We start from the raw sequence: 19,634 nt of genomic DNA, 5'->3' as shown, positions 1-19,634 counted from the left end.
CAGAGAGGCAATAGACCATTATTTGCAGCAGCAAAGCGAGTGTTATCTCCACCCAGGGTGGAAGGGGCCTCGCTTCCGACATCAGCATCACAGGAGCAGGGCAAGGCTAAGAAGCTAGTGCAGGAGGAAGGGCCATCAGGTGAACGAGAGACTGAATTCGTTCTCCTCCATGATGATGAGACAGATGCAGAACCAACAAATGCAGAGCTTACAGAGATCATCCAGGAGCAACAATCAGTGATTGAGTCCTTATCCCTTGACTTGGAGAGGGCCAAGTGGAACATGAAGTACCTGGAGCAGAGAAACAAGCAGCTTGAGGACCAGCGGACGATCATGGAGCTGCAAAACATTTGTGAGCATCGCCAAGCTGCTCAAAGAAGAAGGGTTGAGCTCACATCTTTGGAGCAAGAAATCAATGAGGATCGGGAGGCCAACCTTGAGAGGGTCAACATGCATTTGGAGAGGCTACTGGACAAGGCTGACTAGGACCTTGCTCTACTAAGACACATGGCTTTCCATTACAGGGTGCAAAACATGAGTGCACAGGCCTGAATAAGGAGTTTGAAAGTGAAATTGAGGAAAGCAACAAGAAAGGAAAAAGAGGCAAAGGAGCAATATCAGCTTTGAATCTTTGCTGAAACTTCCTTGGCCCATCATAACACCCCATAGGGAATCTCCAGCCCAAATTTCAGGAAATTTGGGGAATTTTTGGTCACTTCACAAATTTTTGGGCAAAAAACAGGGTTTTTCTCCCAGTGGCGCGGCGCTAAAATTCTAGAGCTCCAAATGAGGAATAGTTTGTATTTTTGGATTCAGCATGGAAAATCATGACTACTGGTGTCCAGACAAGAAATTTTGACAAGCTATGAGTCTCCAAGAGGTCAAAAAACACCCAAAAATGGCCTCTTTGCCACTTTTTCAACACACAAGAAGCAGTCTTGGGAGAATGAATATTTGGATGGGCAAATAAGCACCATATTCAAAAATTCTAGTGGGATTAGAAAGTAGATAGGAAATGATTTCCAACAAGCCCACTTGGGCACATTTTGGACACCTACAAGTGCCCCAAAAGAGGCCCCAATGTAGCGTGGCACACAAAGAAAATGGCGTTGCGCACAGAAGAAAAATTGCCCAATTTGCTTCCATTTCGCAAAATTTCGGTTCACGACTTCTCCAAGTGGACCCGCTCATCTACACTTTGGTTTTTTGGCACCAAAGGTGGCATTTAAATTTTTTTTTCTCTATATTTGGCTTCTATCCAAGTGGCGAAGGAAGGCAAACGGTCACCCAAGCCAAATGTCATGTTTGTAGCGCTGCACCTGTAGCTGATGGTTGGCTCTCCATCTCCATTTTGCAATTATTCGAGTAACTCCCCAACCCTTGGGCATTCAATCTCTTCCTTACACATTCTATATATTGTATGCAAACTATTTGCAAAGGGTTGGTTGGCTTGTAACTTCTGAGAGACTGTGGGAAAGAAACTTTGTTTCTTCACTGTGTATTTTTGACAGAGAATTAATGAAAGGCAGCGGCTTTGTTTCATGAGATTCTTGTGGTTGTGAGTGTAGAAAATGTGTATCTTATGTTTTCATATGTATTTTGTTATGTTTCATAATTCAATTCATGTTCATTTCCAGTGAAATTTTCGAAGTTAGATTAGTTAGAATTCAATTTTATTGCTCTGCCTATGAGAAAATTTCATGTTCAGTGTGTTATTCTTCTGTTGAAAAGGATTCATGTCACTATGCCCTTTTCACTTTCTTCAGCAATCTATTCATGCCGCGGTACCTCAAACTAAATTGTTACATTTTCCGCCTACTTTGCCTGATGGAATAATTTGTGCCTTTGTATTAAATTCTCTATTATTTGCTGACCGTTGGTCCCATACCATCCTAGAAGCTCAGTCATTCATGAAAATTGTTTCCTGAATCCCTATTCACTTACTAGCCTAAGGTAAATATTTCATTGTAAGTCATCTCAGACCGTTTTTGATTATCTATTCACTGAGCGTGACTCGGATAGAGCCCTCTCCTGCTATGGTAGGGCTAGCTACCAGACTGAGCGTGGTTTGTGGTTACCCTAATTTTTGCCTTCCTTCAGCCTAAGGCAGATTTAGGTGCTAACAGAGTCCATCAAGTTGAGTGTTGGTAGTCAAAGGGTAGTAAAAATGGGAGTTAACTCCCCCCATCTAGCCATGTGTTAACACATAGCTAGCAGCCATCTATTACAGCCCACCTAGGCCAGCCATCCTCCATGCACAGGCCTGTACATATGCCATTTATTGGATGATTATTCACAGCAGTTAAGCACAGGTTTTGAGGGAGTTTGTCTCCCATTCTCTACACTCATCTCATATGTGGCTAGCATCTACACCAGTGCACATATCTCAAGAAGAATACGCTTACAACAAAGGAGATGCTACAACAGTTTGAATTCACACTTGGCAAGCCCTTGTTCCACGTGGAGAATTCAACCCTCATTAGGATTTCCACCGCCATGCCACTTGTTGAATCACTTCTTCATTGTGATTTTCTCCCAAATATGCATAAATAAACCTACAGACCTTTCAATCTCTCATGATTGGGAAGCTAATGCTTGGGTATATGCTGTCATTTTATTATTGCACACTATAATAAAGAAAATTATTTGAAGGTTTTATCTTGGCATGATGTTGGTGATCTTTTCTTGATGCAAGGTATATTTGTGTTTTTTTGAATTGGTTTTGTTGCATTTATTTTGGTTGAGCAAGGTCCAAATAGGGTCAGTGTTTCCTAGGAAGAGGTAGACAAGTATTTGACTATCCTCTATTAGTTGTGCAAATTTGAATAGATTTCATAGTGTGTTTGTGAATAACACAAGTTATTTTTTTCTCTTTTGCAAATCAATTCCTTGAGTTTATTAATTGTTGGATGCAAGTATCTTAAGTGAAGCACAAGTTACTTTTGAAAGATTGAAGGTTTGGGAAAATTGTTGGTCATATCAACCAACCTTCAAGAGCTAATGAAATCATGATCTTGCCATCATTAGGGGAAACCAAAGACATCCAAAAGGAGGACATTGAATCTAAAAAAGTCTTCCCTCAAAATTTTAATTTTTTTCTCTTGGTTACCTTATTTATGGATTCATTGAAAATTTAAGCTATTTGAAGGCTATTTAGTGACTGATTGTGATGCAGGAAAGTGTTCCCTCTGTGGACAGAGGCAACCCCTCTAGCCCTAGAGTGGGTCTAGTCGCAAACAAAGACAGATCAACAATAGCTTTCCTTAAATAGTCATAGTTGGAGGCCTACCTCAATGGTGGTCGATGGATTTCCATTGCACTGCTCCAGCTTCCGCTTCCTTCTCCTAATGAGTGATCAACCTGAAACAATGCAAAGGAAATACAACAAAGCACGTAACCGGAACAACAATGATCTATTTACTCACAAATTCAAGAAGTCATGAGCTATCAAGTACATTACATACAAGACATAGGAAAACATCATTGATTGCATTAATTATGAAATAAGAGTAAGCTTACAACCAAAGTCTTGACATCACAACCCTTCTCAGAGGGATCCAGCCAGCATGTTCCTCAAGCATTCACTCTTGAAGATGGATCTCCCAACATATGAGTCTCTCTCACTCACAAGTTTTACACAAGATTAAGGGCACTTCACAACCTTCCTCAAGCTATAAACAATCCTACACTTGTCACACTCACACCAGCTATCTAGCAAACTCACAAATACTAACAACACTATCAACAACCATTCCAAAACTAAGAACTCCAAACTAGTAGCACATAGCCATGGTGAGAGTTTAAATAGGAGAAGGAGTCTCCATGAAAGGTGGGAGAGTGAGCTTATCTCCAAGGAAGGTAGCACAAATGACGAAACAACCACGCTAGAGAAAGGAGGGCAACATAAACTAGGCCAACAACCAGGTTTGGAGTCATCTGGAAGGCTGACTATTGGAACAAATTCACCCAATTTGGATCATTGCAGGCACATAACTAGCCTTCTGCGCTAACATCACTATTGAATAATGTAGCTAGTCAGATCATCGCTCAGGATTACAAGAGACAGTCGTGCTAGCACATAAAATCTGACCATCGCGGGAATCAGGTGTACTTTTGCGATGGCAGCACTTCTGGACTGTTTTGGAGCGCCCTTCAGCGCATTTATTTAGCTAACAGACGCGATGAGGCAGAAACCTTTGGAAAAGTGGGTCATTTGGCAGCATCACAGAGCATTTGTCTAACATGAGCATAAATGACTTGGACACATGACACAGTAGGAAGACTGGAGTGAAGACAGTGACAAATTACTGTGTAACAGATGCCCCCTAAAGTAGAAGCCCGAGAGAGAGGGAGGGGTGAAATGCTTTACGAAACTGACTGAGATGTGACACCATCTAGAAGAACCTGTACGCAAGTACAACTGATATCTCTGATGATGAAGTACATGTAGTCTAGGCATGGGCGCAACCATCCAAAAGACATACGAAATAGGTCTATGGTATGGATGCAACCATCCAACTAATGAGACCATGATGATGATAAAGGTATGGTCGCAGCCATCCATCAATGAGTCATGTAATCATAAACCAATCCACGCAGCCCGAACATGTGTAATCTGAGTCCGGGGTCTTGAACCCATCCGATCATAGTACAAATCCTAACATGCAAATAGATGTGCTAAACTCGAGCATGATAGAACATCGCTTGATTACCGGTCAATGATTAAAACCATTAACAAGCGCAAGAGAAACCACCAATAATGCCAATGGCTCTCAAGGTACTGTCTAGCACAATCCACGAAGTGGGAAAAAGGAGCTGAATTCAAACACTCATGGAATCACCCAATCGACAACTAATGATGAAAGTCGACCGTCAGGTGCGAAGAACTTGCCATTGAGGCATGCAAGCTCTAAGGTACCAAAGGGGATCTCTAGATCAATCTCCTAGATAATGAGTTGATGTCGACAGGAGATGACCCGTCGTGAGAGGGCCATAATGTTCCCCCCATCAACGACACGAGATAAGGAACAAGTGGTAGATGGCGAAACAGAGTATTAGAGGAGAAGACGAGGGTGTAAACTACAGAAGGATTATACTCTTGAACATGTCAGCGACATGACTTCGGAGGGGGGGGGGTGGCAGCATTCAAGCACCAAGGGATCAGAGGCTTGAAGGAGACGGAATGAATCAGATGGAATAAGGCTAGAATGATAACCCAAACCCGTGGAAGGCCAAATGACGATGTATGGATGTCCCAATCTGAAAAAAAGCAAAAGTGCCAATGTTCAAGAGTGACTAGCTGCCATAGACAATCAATGATAAACCTTATATTGAGTCAAACCTAGTAATAGTTTAATGAGCCCTCAGGAGGAGAAGATTGAATCTCGTCATGGTGACGAGTCTAATGTCATTAGGGTTTAACAAGTCTGATATAGGTGAAACTCGAAGTCTTTTTCATGTTTATAGAGTTTGAAAAAGACACAGAAAATAAAACTCCAGGGGGGTCCTTTTTCGTAGATTTGTGTCTCTCGAGCCTGAAAAAAGTATAAAATGATACTCGAAAGAACCGCCCGACCATTACGATTGAGGAGTACTTTTCGTAACTAGTGACTTTGACCCGAAAAAGTAGAAAAGCGGTCAGAAGCATGTCATTTCGTAACTGATAACGATCTTGAAACGACAAAGGTCCGACAATCTTTTTGTGTTTAAACGGTCGGAAAAGAGCTTAAAGGCAACCGCCTCTTATTTATTTTAACGAGTCAAGAGGGAAAACTCGGCAATATTTTCATCTTTAAACGGTCAGAAAAGAGCTAAAAATAGACCTCCATTTTTATTTTCTTTAACGAGTCAAAAATGGAAAAAATGCTTGGCAATCTTTTCATATTTTACGAGTCAGAAAAGGGCTTAAAGTTGACTCGTCCTAGAGGAATGAGTGGTATAAGGGGAAGCAACTAGTTTCGACAATGTTGGAACTGCTCAAAACATGTAATGGTGAAGAGGTTGGTTAATAAAACCACTCATCACTGCGGTTCCTCAGGAAAGGAAAAACAACCAAGTGAAAGCATATGATCGGCCAAAGAGATGGTGGTAATGGAATGAAACAACCAAGGCTCATCTAGCGGAATTTAGCAGATAAAAACGACAATCACGAGGTGTAAATCAGGTATGGGTTCATTTTTACGCAAGCTTGAACCATGCAGAACTCTGCTTGGATTTGGTTTCATGTTTACACAAGCTTGAAATGAAAAACTATTCTTGTTATGAGTTCGCATGCCCCCATGACGCAAATCGAGGTACATGCCCCCCAAGCTTCATTGCATTCAACGAAGTGGATGCAATGAAGGTTGACTTGCGAGATCTTGGAAAGACTCGAGTCTGGATGTTATGAGATCTTAAGCAAAGACTCAATTTGGAAAGGGAGTGGGTTCATTTTTTAATGAGGTTGACAGAATAAAAAGAACTATCCTCATAACCCTTGTTTCATTTTTAACGAGCTTGACACAAGATCAGGAACTATGCTCATGACTCCTGTTCATGAGCCATATGAGAGCGTGGCTCCCAAGAGGTCTTCACAGGATGGAAGAAATTCACTCTGGGAGGAACACATGTCAGGATGCACCAATGACAAGTTGGGTTCCAATGCCCCCAGTACATCTTGTACCAGACCAGCTGCATGATCATCAGCAGAGGCAGAAATGGAATGGGTAGCCACATAATTAACTTATGGCAAGGAAGGTACTGCTTGGGAGCAAGAGCCGATAGAGGGTGATGGCTGCACAGGAGGCACCAGGGGACTAAATAACGATAATTGATCTATGGTCACCAGTATTCCATCGTGTGGAAAACAAGCCACACAGAAAAGTGAAGAGACGAGGGCCCCCATGGCATAAACATAGTCACGACGAAGGTGAAGACTGAAATTTAAAGTACCTTGGACAACCATGATGTCTATATAGATAGTTTTTCCCCCCAAAGTAACAAGAAGCTTTAGGAGGATCCCTAAAGGTTGACTAGTTCCTCCGTCAAATGCTAATAGATTTTGTGCAACCGACACAAGCTGTGGGGAAATCAAAGCTTGCCAAGTAGTGGAAGGCATAAGGCTGATAGATGCACCCTCATCCAAGACAGTGCCAGGTACTGCCTTATCATAGACATGTACTGTAATCTGGAAAGGCACATGGGATGGAAGGAGGAATGTAGTCAAATGACTCCAGTCGAAGGAAACGACTGAACTACTTGGTGGGGGAATCATATGATTTCCCCCCTGCTCTACAGGAACCAAAGAAGGACTCTCCGAATCAGCTGGGATAGGAGTGTTGTTCTCGGACTCAGGAGAATCTGATGAGACAAGAAGAACATGAGCATGACACTCTTCCAAAACAGAGTGATCAACAGGTGGTGAACCCAAGTCGACACTCTCTCCGACCAATGGTTGGTCTGGAACAGGCTTAGCACAACCAGGCTCAGAAGGAGGAGGACAGACAAGAGAAGAATCTAAGTCAATATCTTTGTAAATCGGGAGAGGGTATGAAGAGAGCCTCTGATAACCAACGGGAAGTTGAGGTGAAGACGTTGTAAGACTTTCCAAAATGGCGGAAGCTTTATCCATGGGCAGACAAAGTGAAGGGGATGGTTGCCTTCACAAAGTCTACAGGGGAATCGAATCTTCCCTTTTTTCTTACCATTTCCAGTTGATAGGGTAGCATCACCATGAGCTTCAGAGGATGATGAGGGATGAGCTGGATCGTGAGACCATACTTCTAAGATCCTAGGAATACTAGGACAATAAAAAAGAAGATGGTCACCCTTGCACAATTTACAAGGAAACTTAACCCTTCGCGGAGTAGCAGAAGGTGGTTCAACCTGGGATGGACTTGGAGCAGTAACTGCACAAGTGGCCTTGGATTTATCGGACGTCTTCTTGTTCTTCGTCTTCTTCTTATTCTTCTTATTCTCTGGGTAACTAGATGTGAAACTTTCACCAGGCGAAGGAGGAGAGGAGGAGGAAGAGACAGGGGAAGAAGGCGTAGGCTCAACCTTGGAATCAACATGTCATGGTTCAGACGAAGGGGATGGTGGAACATGATTCATGACACTCGGGACCACCAAGGTGGAAAACAACCATACGGGCAAACCGATGGTTAACCCAGGCAAAGACAAGGTTGCCATATACGTAGCACCGACATTTCCAAATGAAGGAAATGAACCAGGATTTCCATCTAGGGGAAAACCATGGCCGGTAGACTCGGGGAACGTAGCCATCGAGAACGAGAAAGAACCCTACTCAAGGTAACGCAAACAAGATATAACAGGGTAAATGTGAATCGTGGCCGAATAAATTTTAAGACACAGGAACAAAACTTGACCTTTTCATCTTTAAAGAGTCGAGAAAAGGACAAAAGATGACTCTAGTCTCCTTCAAATATTTAATGAGCCTGAAGTGACAAGTGCTTAGACGGACCTTTTCTTTTAGGGAGTCCCAAAAGGAATGAAAGTGACTACTCTAGAGAACTAGGCAAAAGGTTTACCAGACAAATCCGTAAAACTGCATATAGACCTTGGCAGTCATATGAAAACCAAGGACTTTCCGTACGACAGTCAATCTTCCAAAATGTTGTGTTCGGTGCATTACGGCTTGTAAGGCGGCAGACACGGCTTCCTATGGATAAAGGATGATAACCTAGTGGGGTCTCCCAGCATATACTCGACGGTACATGGGAGCACAATTCTGTGCTAGACCACTATTAAGTCACAGAAGGAGGAATCACCCAACCTTGAGTGGAAACAAAAGTGACTAGGTTTAACGATGCTAGAGCACGTCTCTAGCCTAGACCTCTAAATGTGTGCGTTATGTTCCAATGCGTTGTTAGATTTATTCAGTTCATTTTAGAGTTGATCTTGGATTATGTTTCAGTTTTCAGGCCTTACCGTATGTATATAACAAATCCTGGGATGTAACTAGAATGAGTAAAGCATCTTTCATTTCGATGAACACTTACTTACAGAAAGGTAGAGAGTTCATTCCCAAACCAAGACATGTGAATGCAAACACTAATAAACACAATGCATCAATACACTAATCTCACGATGCATCGATACTACTAATGAAAGATTTAAAATTTGCTTTCCAATTTCTCAAACATGAAAATTCGTAATGCAAATGTACTTTCACTTTCGTATGCTAAATGAATGCAAACTTTTAATTTTTTTATTTTTTTTTGTGAATTCAAAGAGACAAGCAAGCAAGTGTGAATTGATCGATCCAAACAATTGTGATCTATGCTTGATAGTAAAGAAATCGAATCAACGTAAAAAAATGGGTTCAATAATCAACACTAAAAATCAACCAGAAACAAGCAGTTAAAAAGCCTCAAGCAAATCAATAAGAGGGTTGTGGATGAACCTTGAACAGACAAGTAACCCAAGAAAATGGTTTCTTGATGAAACTTCTAAAGGGCTAGGTCACATGGTCTAAAAACACAAGACTTACTCAATGAAATCAAAGAGACAGTGCCCCTAACCAAAAGCAATTAAAACAAGCTAATGAGAGACAAGAAACAACAGGGGATAAGCAAGATTGATGAATTCAGGAGGTAAATTTATAAAAACAACTTTTCAGGAATCATTGCAAGTTGTACATTGACAACTAGAGATGTCATCGCTAGTTTAGATACCATCGCTTGTGATGGACAAACAACTAGAGATGTCAGCGCAAATTTTACACAGACAACCCGAGATGCTCGAGGTAAAACACCTATTTTCTGCGATGATGCGATTTCAAGAGTCGTCGCGGGAATCAAACTAGCAAACCAAGATCATTGCGAGTAAAAAGCTACAAAGCGGCGATGACATCGTGACTGTTAGGCTTTTTTCTGCGATGATGTTCAAAAACAATGACAAATGAACAAAAACTCCTGAACCAAAACCAGTCAACTCTTCAATCAAAGAGAGGTATTTCCTAGATCAACCAAGGAAACTCAAAAGACTGATAATTAGTCCCCAAACTCCAAAAGAGACCAAATCAAAAATAAAAACAAGAGCAAACAAAGGAAGAACAAAGGCCAAGCTCCCTAGTGGAGTCACCAATTTGTGATGCAGGAAAGTGTTCCCTCTACAGACAGAGGCAACCCCTCTAGCCCTAGAGTGGGTCTAGTCACAAATAAGGACAGATCAACAATAGCTTTCCTTAAACAGTCATAGTTGGAGGCCTACCTCAACCGGTGGTCGATGGAGTTATGTTGCTCTGCTCCAACTTCCGCTTCCTTCTCCTAATGAGTGATCAACCTGAAACAATGCAGAGGAAATACAACAAAGCACGTAACTGGAACAACAATGATCTATTTACTCACAAAGTCAAGAAGTCATGAGCTATCAAGTACATTACATACAAGAAATAGGAAAACATCATTGATTGCATTAATTATGAAATAAGTGTAAGCTTACAACCAAAGTCTTGACATCACAAGCCTTCTCAGAGGGATCCAGCTAGCATGTTCCTCAAGCATTCACTCTTGAAGATGGATCTCCCAACATACGAGCCTCTCTCACTCATGAGTTTTACACAAGATTAAGGGCACTTCACAACCTTCCTCAAGCTATCAACAATCCCACACTTGTCACACTCACACCAGCTATCTAGCAAACTCACAAATATTGACAGGACTATCAACAACCATTCCAAAACTAAGAACTCCAAACTAGCAGAACATAGCAATGGTGAGAGTTTAAATAGGAGAAGGAGTCCCCATGAAAGGCGGGAGATCGAGCTTATCTCCAAGAAAGGTAGCACAAATGACGGAACAGCCACGCCAGAGAAAGGAGGGCGACATAAACTAGGCCAACAACCAGGTCTGGAGTCATCTGGAAGGCTGATGGTTAGAACAAATTCGCCCAATCTAGATCATCGCGGGCACATAACTCGCCTTCCACACTGACATCACTATTGAATAACGTAGCTAGTCATATCATCGCTCAAGATTACAAGCGACATTTGCGGTGGCACATAAAATCCGACCATCGTGGGAATCAAGTGTACTTCCATGATGGCAGCGCTTCTGGACTGTTTTGGAGTGCCCTTCAGCATGTTTATTTAGCCAATAGACGCGATGAGACAGAAACCTTTGGAAAAGTGGGTCATTTGGTAGCATCAAAAAGCATTTGTCTAACATGATCATAAATGACTTGGACACATGACACAGTAGGAAGACTGGAGTGAAGACAGTGACAAATTACTATGTAACACTGACCTAGAGGCCACAAATCAGCCAAGAAGATTTGGTTTAACCCAACATTTCTTGGCTACCATAGGGTAGAGTTTTATTCAAGTTTTAATATAGTTAATTTGTTAATTTTTTCTAATTGAGTTTGATCACTAATCTAGTGGATGCCCAAGTAAGCTTGGCCTATTTCACATTGGCTTTTGCTAACCTTTTTTGTAGGTATCAAGTGTCTCCTAAAGCTGATTTGTCTCTCCTCTTTTGGAGAGATATTGGACAGCAAGGAACTTGCTTCTTGGCAGATTTCCTGTACCTAAGAAAGCTGATTTTCGTTGCATTTGAGTGGCCAGATTTTCCCTTTCTTGGATTGATATCTGATAGTTGTACTAGAAGACCTAAAAATTCATTTTGAGATGATTTTGAGGTAGTTTTTGAAAGGGAAAGAACATTTGTGGATTTGGACAACAAGGACAAGTAAACTATTTAACTATTAGACTCTTTCATTGTACCTTCCAGAGTGGTTCTAAATTCCAAGGATTCTTCATGGATTCCCTATTTTGTAACTCATTTAGACTTATATTCTCATCCATAAAGGGAGTTCTAAGTTTTGTTGGGTTTTTATCTTATCATTGAGTGAAATATCAAACAAAATTTTGTAACTATTTCCAATTAACATCTAGTTTGATTTTTTAATCACTTCTAACTATTGGAAGGAGGTATCTCTCCCTTTTGAGGGATCATTTGTAAACTTCCTCCAAAAAAAACTTCCTTTCCATCCCTCATTTCATAAGAGGGAACCAATATAATATAAAGGCACTTGTTCTTGGGAGCTTGGTGACCTTTTCCCCTTCGCATCCCACTTTTCCTCATTTGCGGAAGGTCTCCATGTGATTGATTGAGTGGCTTGTTTTGTCACTTAACACTAAGTAGATTAAATGAACACTAATTACTTTCATTTTCAATCTCTTTTTTTCTTTCATTTCATGCATTGTAGATCATATTCTCTAAACTTCACATGAAAAATACTTAGATGAGTCTTGTGAACCATTTTAATTTATTTTGAGCATTCCATTTTCTTATAGTTTGTATCTTGCTCTATTGCAATTCCAAATCCATTTGCTTATTTTTGTAAGTTTCTCTTGTTCCTTTTCTTAAAGGAATCATTTATTTATTCAGGCATCTTTATCACTAGTTTGGCAATTGCAAATAATTTCATCTCCATTTGAGCAATTAGTAGATTTGAATTTTTTTGCACTTAGAGGAAATTAACCTCTAGCTTAACTGGTTGTATAGTTTTATAGGGCTCCTCTTCACCCATTTCTTTTCCAAGCTTGGAAATGGTAAACACTTGACTTGCTAAATTAGTTTGGGCATGCCCAACGTTGGATCTACTTGCGAGTGGGTTGACTTGAAAAATTAGTTGGATACCCATTAATGAAGCTAAGCTTCTCCATGTTGGATCTCCTTGTAACCATCCTTATCTTTTCTTGGATAAAGTTTTGGATCCTCCACCCTCAGTTTAGTTAAGAACCATAAAGAACCAACCAACAACTATGTCTAATGGGAGGAAAAAGGTTCCAAGGTATTTTCCAATGTTAAAGTATACAATAACTCTCAGATAATCACAAATTTATTCTACTAGAAGTGGCTAGCTTGGCCTCTTTCACATTGGCTTTTGCTAACCTTTTTTGCAGGTATCAAGTGTCTCCGAAAGCTAATTTGTCTCTCCTCTTTTCGACTAATATTGGGAAGCAAGGAACTTGCTTCTTGGAAGATTTCCTCTACCTAAGAAATATGAGTTTTGTTGCATTTGAGTGGCCAGATTTGCCCTTTTTTGGATTGATATCTAGCAGTTGTACTAGAAGACCTAAAACTTCGTTTTGAGATGATTTTGGGGCAGCTTTTGAAAGGGAAATAACATTTGTGGATTTGGACTATAAGGACAAGCAAAATCTTTAACTATTAGACCCTTTCATTGTACCTTCCAGAGTGGTTCTACATTCAAAGGATTCTTCATGGATTCCCTATTTTGTAACTCATTTAGACTTCTCTTCTCATCCATAAAGGGAGTTATAAGTTTTGTTGGGTTTTTATCTTATCATTGAGTGAAAGATCAAGCCAAATTTTGTAACTATTTCCAATTAACATACAGTTTGATTTTTTAATCACTTCTAACTAATGGAAGGAGGTATCTCTCCCTTTTGAGGGATCATTTGTAAACTTCCTCCAAAAACAACTTCCTTTCCATCCCTCATTTCATAAGAGGGAACCAATATAATACAGAGGCACTTGTTCTTGGGAGCTTGGTGACCTTTTCCCCTTGGCATCCCACTCTTCCTCATTTGCGGAAGGTCTCCATGTGATTGATTGAGTGGTTTGTTTTTGTCACTTAACACTAAGTAGATTAAATGAACACTAATTACTTTCATTTTCAATCTCTTTTTGCTTTCATTTCATGCATTGTAGTTCATATGCTCTAAACATCACATGCAAAATACTTAGATGAGTCTTGTGAATAATTTTAATTTATTTTGAGCATTCCATTTTCTTATAGTTTGTATCTTGCTCTATTGCAATTCCAAATCCATTTGCTTATTTGCGTAAGTTTCTCTTGTTCCTTTTCTTAAAGGCATTATTTATTTATTGAGGCATGTTTATCACTAGTTTGGAAATTGCAAATCCTTTCATCTCCTTTTGAGCAATTAGTAGATTTGAATTTTTTTTCACTAGAGGAAATTAACCTCTAGCTTAACTGGTTATATAGTTTTATAGGGCTCCTCTTCACCCATTTATTTTCTAAGCTTGGAAACTATAAACACTTGACTTGCTAAATTAGTTTGGGCATGCCCAATGTTGGATCTACTTGCGAGTGGGTTGACATGAAATATTATTTGGATACTCATTAATGAAGCTAAGCTTCTCCATGTTGGATCTCCTTACAACCATCCTTATCTTTTCTTGGATAAAGTTTTGGATCCTCCACCCTCAGTTCAGTTAAGAACCCTAAAGAACCAACCAACAACTATGTCTAATGGGAGGCAAAAGGTTCCAAGTTATTTTCCAATGTTAAAGGATACAATAACTGTCTCAGATAATCACAAATTTATTATGCTAGAAGTGGCTAGCTTGGCCTCTTTCACATTGCCTTTTTCTAACCTTTTTTGCAGGTATCAAGTGTCTCCTAAATCTTATTTGTCTCTCCTCTTTTGGACTGATATTGGGCAGCAAGGAACTTGCTTCTTGGCAGATTTCCTGTACTTAAGAAAGTCGATTTTCATTCCATTTGAGTGGTCAGATTTTCCCTTTTTTGGATTGATATCTGGAATTTGTACTGGAAGACCTAAAACTTCATTTTGAGATGATTTTGGGGCAGCTTTTGTAATAGAAAGAACATTTGTGGATTTGGACAGCAAGGACAAGTAAACTCTTTAACTATTAGACCCTTTCATTGTGCCTTCCAGAGTGGTTCTACATTCCAAGGATTCTTCATGGATTCCCTATTTTGTAACTCATTTAGACTTCTCTTCTCATCCATAAAGGGAGTTCTAAGTTTTTTTGGGTTTTGATCTTATCATTGAGTGAAATATCAAATCAAATTTTGTAACTATTTCCAATTAACATCTAGTTTGATTTTGTAATCACTTCTAACTATTGGAAAGAGGCATCTCTCCCTTAAACTTGATCCAAAAACAACTTCCTTTCCATCCCTCATTTCATAAGAGGGAACCAATATAATACAGAGGAACTTGTTCTTGGGAGCTAGGTGACCTTTTCCCCTTGGCATCCCACTCTTCCTCATTTGCGGAAGGTCTCCATGTGATTAATTGAGTGGTTTGTTTTTGTCACTTAACACTAAGTAGATTAAATGAACACTAATTACTTTCATTTTCATTCTCTCTTTTGGTTTCATTTCATGCATTGTAGTTCATATGCTCTAAACTTCACATGCAAAATACTTAGATGAGTCTTGTGAACCATTTTAATTTATTTTGAGAATTTCATTTTCTTATAGTTTGTATCTCGCTCTATTGCAATTCCAAATCCATTTGCTTATTTGTGTAACTTGCTCTTGTTCCTTTTCTTAAAGGCATCATTTATTTATTGAGGCATCTTTATCACTAGTTTGGCAATTGCAAATCCTTTCATCTCCTTTTGAACAATTAATAGATTTGATTTTTTTTGCACTTAGAGGAAATTAACCTCTAGCTTAACTAGTTGTATAGTTTTATAGGGCTCCTCTTCACCCATTTCTTTTCCAAGCTTGGAAACGATAAACACTTGACTTGCTAAATTAGTTTGGACATGACGAATGTTGGATCTACTTGCAAGTGGGTTGACTTGAAAAATTAGTTGGATACTCATTAATGAAGCTAAGCTTCCCCATGTTGGATCTCCTTGTAACCATTCTTATCTTTTCTTGGATAAAGTTTTGGATCCTCCACTCTCAATTCAGTTAAGAACCCTAAAGAGCCAACCAACAACTATGTCTAATGGGAGGCAAAACGTTCCAAGGTATTTTCCAATGTTAAAGGATACAATAACTATCTCATATAATCAAAAATTTCTTTTGCTAGGAGTGGCTAGCTAATAGAATGTCTGCAATTCCTCTCTCCTAGGATAAAATAATTCTAACCTAGCAATAGAAAGTTAGGGCTTATAATAATCCATTCATTAACAATACTGAAAAATAACTCTACGCACAAAAAGTTTAGGGGACTCCATCAGTTGTTCACATAATGTGTATAAACAATGCGGACAATGTCAAAGTTGGTGAGGGTAATTTTAGATGGATCAACTAACCTCTGTGTTGTGTCTTTCTAAGCCACACAGATTTGTCCCACAGCTTCTCCGGCCCTTGCACTTTCCTTCTCTCCTTCCATCGATATCTTCAACCTATGGATGATCTGGTATTGCTGGCCCTTTTTTGTTCCCACCGCGTCTTTTTCTGTTTCTGGTTATCCTCCCAAGTCCCCTCCTTTCACCTTTTTTCCTATTCCAAATTAGGGTTTTCCCAGAGCGAATGATCTATGGTCAGCATATTGAAGATGGAAGCGAGATCCATAGGTTCCAGCGCTGGCTCTTTTTTGTTCCCACCACATCTTTTTCTGGTTATCCTCCCAATTCCCCTCGTTCCTCCTCTTTTCCTATTCAAAATTGGGTTTTCTAGAGTGAATTGGGGTTTTTTGGCATGGATGATCTATGATCAACACATCGAACATGGGAGTGAGATCCAAAGGTTCCAGCGCTAGCCCTTTTTCATTCCCACCGCGTCTTTTTCGGGTTATCCTCCCAATTCCCCTCCTTTTGCCTTTTTTCCTATTCGAAATCGGGGTTTTCTAGAGCGAATCGGGGTTTTCTAGAGTGAATGATCTATGGTCAACACATTGAACATGGGAATGAGGGCCATAGGTTCTAGCGTAGTTAGGGAAAGCCAAAAAAAAATAACCTATTTATTGGCCATGTATATTTATTTCTTGAAATTACAATAATCTCTAGTAAATACATAAATAAATATATATACATATTCATTATCTCCAATTAACAACTACACATTAAGAAAGTTCATGCACTCCTATATGGATAAACATGCTTATTATCTTTCATGAGTTTCATCAAAGATTTAACATATTATTCATCAACTTTGGATATTCATCATCTCCAATTAACAAATATACATTAAGCAAATTCATGCACTCTTATATCAATAACATGCTTATTATTTTTCATCAGTTTCATTATAGATTTAACATATTATTCATTAACTTTGTATTGGGCGAGGATGAATTCTAATATATTACCAAGTGTATGTTTTTTTTTTCAATTTTAGTTTTTACTTTCATGATTAATTTGGTTGTATTTTTTACTTCCACGATTAATTTAGTTTAAGTTCTCTAGGTAGTCATTAATGATCTATTCGGTGCTATGTGGGGGCTTTACTTTTCAACAAGTCTGAAGTATCTATGTTGCATTGAGATCTAGTGACCTTGTTGAAAAACACTAGCAAACATCTTTGAAACCATCTACTACCACTAGTTGAACTTGAGATTTCCCAAAAACTGAAAGGAACAAATAAGGGTTGCTTTGCCAATCCACTCATAACCTAATCCACTTTGGTGATGAAGGGAAACCAACTATAAGATGTCAAACACCTTCCCTCATGCACAGTGTGCATAGAGGTTCTACCCATGTAAAGGTTTGAACATGTGTTGTTTACATTGTAATGCCCATAGTTGTACCATTTATACTTTACTCATGTCTCTTTAGGAGGAATAGATCACTTAGGCATCATTTTAGAATTTATTGATTTATGCAATAATTATTTTAGTCATTATTGACTTAGGTTGGAAATGCCATAGTGTTTTTTTTTTCCAATAAGAAAAAAATATCAACTGTATATTAATATTAATGCAAAGGTGTAATTTAGATCATCTAACATATATTAAATATTCTTCACATGTATGACATGGTAGTATAATATGTTCAACATCTAATGTTCGGTAAACATCGAAATCTCCATAGCATTCAAACAATTTCATGAGAATCTAGTACCGCTATGTTCCTAATGTACATTCAAACTAGACAAGCAACTTGATATCCATGTTAAAAACTAGTATCCAAAATTCAATAGATATGACCCTAATAATTAGAAGTGTAGATCTACATGAAAAGTGAAGACTTCAACTCGGGTTCAATCATTATCATAAGAGTGTCACAACAATGGTGGATAATTTCATAACTAAAAATGCAAATAGCTAACATGAAAATTAGAATGGTTAAAATAACGGAATAAGAAATAAAAATATAACAATTCCATAGATGACTTTAATAAAAATTGTTATCATTGTTGTGTATTGCAAGTGCTAAGAGAGGCCATGGAAACAAATGAATTTATTTCCAATGAAGACACACAACATGATTTAGGGCATCAAGTACTTAAATATTACATTAATTTATGAAATATAATAAAATGAAATTTAGTTTCCGTTCCTTGTTTTCCTAAACCTAGTAATTTATATAGTTTATTATTCAAACTTGAAAAAAAATAATGCATGTCGTTGATTATTGTAGATGGAAAATGTGTTTGCAACAAATACAAAGTTAAACCCTTTTACTGTAAAACAACCAAGATATGTACACAAGGGTGGACCCCGTACTGTTAAAGCACATCGCATGAGAAAGTGGGTGGAAGAAGATATGACAATTGAGTCTACAAATACAATAGAAATTGGTGGCAATGAACAAGAGGTTAGTCATGATGATAATACATGGAATGAATACTTTGATACAATTGTTATACTTTGTGGGTGTTATAAATAAGTTCAGCTATAAATTAATGGACAATATAAGTACATTATATAGTCTAATCTCTAACCTTGGAAAAAATAATGCATGTATAAATTATTTTAGGTTTGCAATGGAATGAGAAAAAATGAGGAGTTTAATCACTTTGATAGACCAATACAAATACCTGCATATGGACGTGTCCTACGCCGTACAATTAAATCACACAAAAATAAATGGGTGGAAGAGGATATGACAATGGAGTTTGTAAATGCAATAGAAAATCAACACAATGAACAAGAGGTTGGTCATGACGATACTACATGCATGGATGAAAACTTTGAGACAATTGTTGTTTTTGGATGTTCCCAAGGTAGAAAATCTAAGAATATGAAATTGATGTGGCTTGTTTTTAAAATAACGTGTTCAAAAATAATATTTTTAATTTATTGTATATATGTATAATATTGTTTTGTTGAGTAATTTATTGCATATATCTTTGAAATGGATCCATGTTTTATACAGTAATTGCTATCTAACATTAAATAATGGTTGCATTTAATTATAGGTAAATGATGATGATGATACACCTACTAATAATCAAGATCCAACTAGACCATTAAGAATTCAACAAGATGATCCAATTCATCCTTTAAACCATACTAGTAGAAGAAGAGAAGCATTGAAGAGAGCACTACCACGTGAAAAATTTGAGGAATTGATGAAATTAGCATACATTGATGACATGCCATCCGCTGTTCAGAGTAGAGATGTTGATGGAAATGTAATGCATGAAGAAGGATTGAACGAAATGCTCACAATTTTCTTTGGGGATGGAAACAATGATGAGGGTGATGATCCTGTTAGAGTCGGTCTTTTCATCCCTCCGTCAGCGATCAAAATCTCTTTTGTTGCATTTCATTTTTAGGTGTCTCATTCAGTCCAGTCATTTGCATTCCAATAGGAGCATCGATTTTCTGACGGAACAGTCTTGTCACTCATCTCCCTCATGTCATGTATTTGCTGGTCCGTGTCTATACATCAAAATCAATTTTAAAGTCATTCACAGTCCTATTTCGTCTCTTGGTCAGCAAAAGGGTCATTTTAGTCATTACGTCTAGGGTTTCGTCTTTAAAA

This window comes from Pinus tabuliformis, chromosome 7, assembly GCF_031772625.1.
Source record: "Pinus tabuliformis cultivar Carrire ecotype Pingquan chromosome 7, CPIR1, whole genome shotgun sequence".
In the NCBI taxonomy this organism is placed as follows: Eukaryota; Viridiplantae; Streptophyta; class Pinopsida; order Pinales; family Pinaceae; genus Pinus; species Pinus tabuliformis.
Note: the sequence above shows the minus strand (reverse complement) of the source record.